We start from the raw sequence: 6,000 nt of genomic DNA on the forward strand, positions 1-6,000 counted from the left end.
CCTGAGTAATAAACCACTTCCTGTTTTTCCAACAAAATGCTCATTTGAAGGCTCACACGGCCTCACCCTTCAACTAATGAAAAAGTCCAGTACAGCTCAACAGAACACGTATTTAAATGTACAGGATGAAGTTTCAGATCCAAAGTTCCCTGCTGTTTACTTCTTGTTTTGAATTGAGGACACCACTGGATAAAAACACACTAAAAGGTGTAGTCATAAAACAGTTAACTACAATTTTTATTTCTTAAATAACAATGAGGAAAAAAACGCCCTATCTGGTTCACACCGCGAGCTACTTGCAGAGCATTCTGGGATTGCTTGCAGGGCAAACAAGTGGTTGAGGTTTTGTAAAGACAGTGTGCTGAGTGGTTTTGCTGACAAGGACTCTTCAATTTAAAATAAAAAGTAAGCAGCAGGTTTGGGTTAACCATGTTTATTTGCTCTTGGGTCGGGGGCTGGGTTTGGAGTTAATGTAGTTATTACAGGTTAAGTCCAGGTGACAGAACATGCAGCTAATGGCAGAGAATAACAGTGATTAAATATAAAAAAGCTGCACAAAACATGAAGATACAGCAACAGAGGCAGCGATAGCGTCACCACCCTTGTCAGGGACCAAGCAGTAAGGCATGAGACACAGGAGTACTTTTAAAGAAAATGTGGGCTTTTATTTAACCCAAACAAAGGAAAACCAAATTTACAAACCAACTTCTACGAACAAGGCCTATAAAAGAGGTCAACTTAATATAACTTTAAGTAAGCAGGACAAAATTAAGGTGTAAACTGAATAAACAGACCTAACACAATGAGACAAAGGGAGTGAATTTATAGGTTTGGCCAAACCAAATGAAACACAAGAGGGGTAGACAAACTGGACACTAAACTAAACTAAATACAAAGCAAACCTGACTATCATGGCTCGTGGTCTGCTCCAATGATGTGGCTTCAGCATAAAAGTCCTCTCTGCCCTTGGCCACACCTTTTGTCTGTACCAGGAAGTTCCCTCCCCCACCATCCAGGTAACTCAAAAGAAAGAAACAAGGATTAGAACAAAAGAAACATGTGTAATCTTACATTGACCAAACTGTGCGCACCTAGTTCAAACAATCTAAGATTAAACACGAAAATAATCTAGTACCAAATCAAATTGTGTAAACTATTTGTGGTAAAATGAACAAATCAAACTAATGTTTATGTGGTTTACTGTAAAATAAATGCTTGTGAGGAACATAGGAGGTTAATGTGTGGGTTTGAGTAATATTACCCTTGTGTGGCTTTGGCCATCTCAACCCTATTGTGAAAAGTCATGCTGAGCTCAAATTTGGGTCTCAAGGTTGTCTAGTTTGAGTAAAACAAATCTGGAGTCAATTAGATAAAATTCAAATGTTCGCCTGGCAGAAGGGGGCGCTGTGACTGAGTAATGATATTGATGCATGGATGTTCTCGGGACCAATGTGTGATTATCTTTGTAAAGTCTGGTGATGATTGAAAAAAATGCTAAAAAATTATGAGGCAATATTGGTGTAATTTCACAGCTAAAAAATTAACAAAAACAAAGTTTAAGTTTGTGCTCCGATAACAACTCCGCCCTATGGTGAAAACTCACCAATAACACAACTTTGGGTCTCAAGGTTGTCTAGTTTGAGTAAAAAAACAATCTGGAGTCAACCAGATGAAAGCTCTCTGACGAGTTTGTTCAAATGTGCAAAGTGTCCGACAGAGAAAAAGCCCAGAAAAATGCCACATTTTGACCTTTCGGTGTCTGTAGTTCAGTTTCTGTATATTTTAGAGGACGGTCATAATGTAATTTTTTTATCAAATCCATCTCATCATGATACATAGGTGTACCAAATTTCATGCACATCAGTCTTACACAGGTCCCTATCTCACTTTTGGCGCCCCCTAGAGGAAACTGTAAGATGTACTTACACTGTTCCATAACCAGATGGCTATTTCTCAAGGTGGACAATTTTTGAGGAAAAAAATAAACTTTTTACATACAGTGTTTAACAGATGTATTAGACCACCCGTCATATTTGTCTCAGAGACCATCCAGCATCATGAAGTGCTTAAATGTGGACTCTTTCATTTTCAGTCAGCTCTCCAGGTTTTATCATTTTGAACAGGAATGAGGAATTTCAAACTGAATTCACCCAAATTTGAATCCCAAATTTGTTCAATAGGATTCAAATCCAGACCTTGACTTGGCCAGTCCATCAGTTCCAGTACTCCAGAGTCCTTTTTCTTGCTCAAACAGTCTCTGCACAGCTTTGAAGTCTGCTTGGGGTCATTGTCTTGTTGGTATATGAACCCAGGACCAATCAGATTCAGTCCAGAAGGGATTCCATGATGCACTAAGATGTTGTGGTAGACGTTCTTGTTCATGATACCGTCCATTTTCACTCATTTGCCCACGCCTTATCCACAAATGGAACCCCATACCATAATGGACTCTCCACCGTGTTTCACTGTGGGTGCATCTGGCATCAAAACATTCCCAGCTTTTCTGTGGACACAAACACGACCATGCTGACCGACTCGTCCGTCCAGAGTATCTTCTTCCAGTCATCAACAGTCCAGTGTTTGTGCTCCTGGATAATCTGAGGCGTTTCTGGATGTTTGCAGGCCTCAATAATGGCTTCTTAGCAGCTATTCTTCTCTTTAAGCCTTGTTCCTCAGTCGTCTGCTTATGGTCATTCTGGAGACTTTCTCAGACTCTGATCTAGAAGCATTCATCTCTGCCTGAACATCAGCAGTGCTCTTCCTTCTGTCTCTAGTACTTCAAATCTTGAGGTGTCTGTCATCTGCTTCAGTTAACTTTGGTTTCCTGCCTCTTCCTTGGCGCATTTTGTAATAGAATCAATAGAAGCCAAAATGATATGTACAAAATACCAGTGTGCCAGTATAAACCCTTTTATTACATTGAAAGCTTCAGTTTGATTGGGCCAGTCACACCTGAGTAATAAACCACTTCCTGTTTTTCCAACAAAATGCTCATTTGAAGGCTCGCCACGGCCTCACCCTTCAACTAATGAAAAGTCCAGTACAGCTCAACAGAACACGTATTTAAATGTACAGGATGAAGTTTCAGATCCAAAGTTCCCTGCTGTTTACTTCTTGTTTTGAATTGAGGACACCACTGGATAAAAACACACTAAAAGGTGTAGTCATAAAACAGTTAACTACAATTTTTATTTCTTAAATAACAATGAGGAAAAAAACGCCCTATCTGGTTCACACATGAGCTACTTGCAGAGCATTCTGGGATTGCTTGCAGGGCAAACAAGTGGTTGAGGTTTTGTAAAGACAGTGTGCTGAGTGGTTTTGCTGACAAGGACTCTTCAATTTAAAATAAAAAGTAAGCAGCAGGTTTGGGTTAACCATGTTTATTTGCTCTTGGGTCGGGGCTGGGTTTGGAGTTAATGTAGTTATTACAGGTTAAGTCCAGGTGACAGAACATGCAGCTAATGGCAGATAATAACAGTGATTAAATATAAAAAGCTGCACAAAACATGAAGATACAGCAACAGAGGCAGCGATAGCGTCCACCAATTGTCAGGGACCAAGCAGTAAGGCATGAGACACAGAAGTACTTTTAAAGAAAATGTGGGCTTTTACTTTACCCAAACAAAGGAAAACCAAATTTACAAACCAACTTATAAGAACAAGACCTATAAAAGAGGTCAACTTAATATAACTTTAAGTAAACAGGACAAAATTAAGGTGTAAACTGAATAAACAGACCTAACACAATGAGACAAAAGGAGTGAATTTATAGGTTTGGCCAAACCAAATGAAACACAAGAGGGGTAGACAAACTGGACACTAAACTAAACTAAATACAAAGCAAACCTAACTATCATGGCTCGTGGTCTGCTCCAATGATGTGGCTTCAGCGTAAAAGTCCTCTCTGCCCTTGGCCACACCTTTTGTCTGTACCAGGAAGTTCCCTCCCCCACCATCCAGGTAACTCAAAAGAAAGAAACAAGGATTAGAACAAAAGAAACATGTGTAATCTTACATTGACCAAACTGTGCGCACCTAGTTCAAACAATCTAAGATTAAACACGAAAATAATCTAGTACCAAATCAAATTGTGTAAACTATTTGTGGTAAAATGAACAAATCAAACTAATGTTTATGTGGTTTACTGTAAAATAAATGCTTGTGAGGAACATAGGAGGTTAATGTGTGGGTTTGAGTAATATTACCCTTGTGTGGCTTTGGCCATCTCAACCCTATTGTGAAAAGTCATGCTGAGCTCAAATTTGGGTCTCAAGGTTGTCTAGTTTGAGTAAAACAAATCTGGAGTCAATTAGATAAAATTCAAATGTTCGCCTGGCAGAAGGGGCGCTGTGACTGAGTAATGATATTGATGCATGGATGTTCTCGGACCAATGTGTGATTATCTTTGTAAAGTCTGGTGATGATTGAAAAAAATGCTAAAAAATTATGAGGCAATATTGGTGTAATTTCACAGCTAAAAAATTAACAAAAACAAAGTTTAAGTTTGTGCTCCGATAACAACTCCGCCCTATGGTGAAAACTCACCAATAACACAACTTTGGGTCTCAAGGTTGTCTAGTTTGAGTAAAAAAACAATCTGGAGTCAACCAGATGAAAGCTCTCTGACGAGTTTGTTCAAATGTGCAAAGTGTCCGACAGAGAAAAAGCCCAGAAAAATGCCACATTTTGACCTTTCGGTGTCTGTAGTTCAGTTTCTGTATATTTTAGAGGACGGTCATAATGTAATTTTTTTATCAAATCCATCTCATCATGATACATAGGTGTACCAAATTTCATGCACATCAGTCTTACACAGGTCCCTATCTCACTTTTGGCGCCCCCTAGAGGAAACTGTAAGATGTACTTACACTGTTCCATAACCAGATGGCTATTTCTCAAGGTGGACAATTTTTGAGGAAAAAAATAAACTTTTTACATACAGTGTTTAACAGATGTATTAGACCACCCGTCATATTTGTCTCAGAGACCATCCAGCATCATGAAGTGCTTAAATGTGGACTCTTTCATTTTCAGTCAGCTCTCCAGGTTTTATCATTTTGAACAGGAATGAGGAATTTCAAACTGAATTCACCCAAATTTGAATCCCAAATTTGTTCAATAGGATTCAAATCCAGACCTTGACTTGGCCAGTCCATCAGTTCCAGTACTCCAGAGTCCTTTTTCTTGCTCAAACAGTCTCTGCACAGCTTTGAAGTCTGCTTGGGGTCATTGTCTTGTTGGTATATGAACCCAGGACCAATCAGATTCAGTCCAGAAGGGATTCCATGATGCACTAAGATGTTGTGGTAGACGTTCTTGTTCATGATACCGTCCATTTTCACTCATTTGCCCACGCCTTATCCACAAATGGAACCCCATACCATAATGGACTCTCCACCGTGTTTCACTGTGGGTGCATCTGGCATCAAAACATTCCCCAGCTTTTCTGTGGACACAAACACGACCATGCTGACCGACTCGTCCGTCCAGAGTATCTTCTTCCAGTCATCAACAGTCCAGTGTTTGTGCTCCCTGGATAATCTGAGGCGTTTCTGGATGTTTGCAGGCCTCAATAATGGCTTCTTAGCAGCTATTCTTCTCTTTAAGCCTTGTTCCCTCAGTCGTCTGCTTATGGTCATTCTGGAGACTTTCTCAGACTCTGATCTAGAAGCATTCATCTCTGCCTGAACATCAGCAGTGCTCTTCCTTCTGTCTCTAGTACTTCAAATCTTGAGGTGTCTGTCATCTGCTTCAGTTAACTTTGGTTTCCTGCCTCTTCCTTGGCGCATTTTGTAATAGAATCAATAGAAGCCAAAATGATATGTACAAAATACCAGTGTGCCAGTATAAACCCTTTTATTACATTGAAAGCTTCAGTTTGATTGGGCCAGTCACACCTGAGTAATAAACCACTTCCTGTTTTTCCAACAAAATGCTCATTTGAAGGCTCGCCACGGCCTCACCCTTCAACTAATGAAAAAGTCCAGTACAGCTCAA

The sequence above is a fragment of the Cheilinus undulatus genome, linkage group 19 (genome assembly GCF_018320785.1).
Source record: "Cheilinus undulatus linkage group 19, ASM1832078v1, whole genome shotgun sequence".
In the NCBI taxonomy this organism is placed as follows: domain Eukaryota; kingdom Metazoa; phylum Chordata; class Actinopteri; order Labriformes; family Labridae; genus Cheilinus; species Cheilinus undulatus.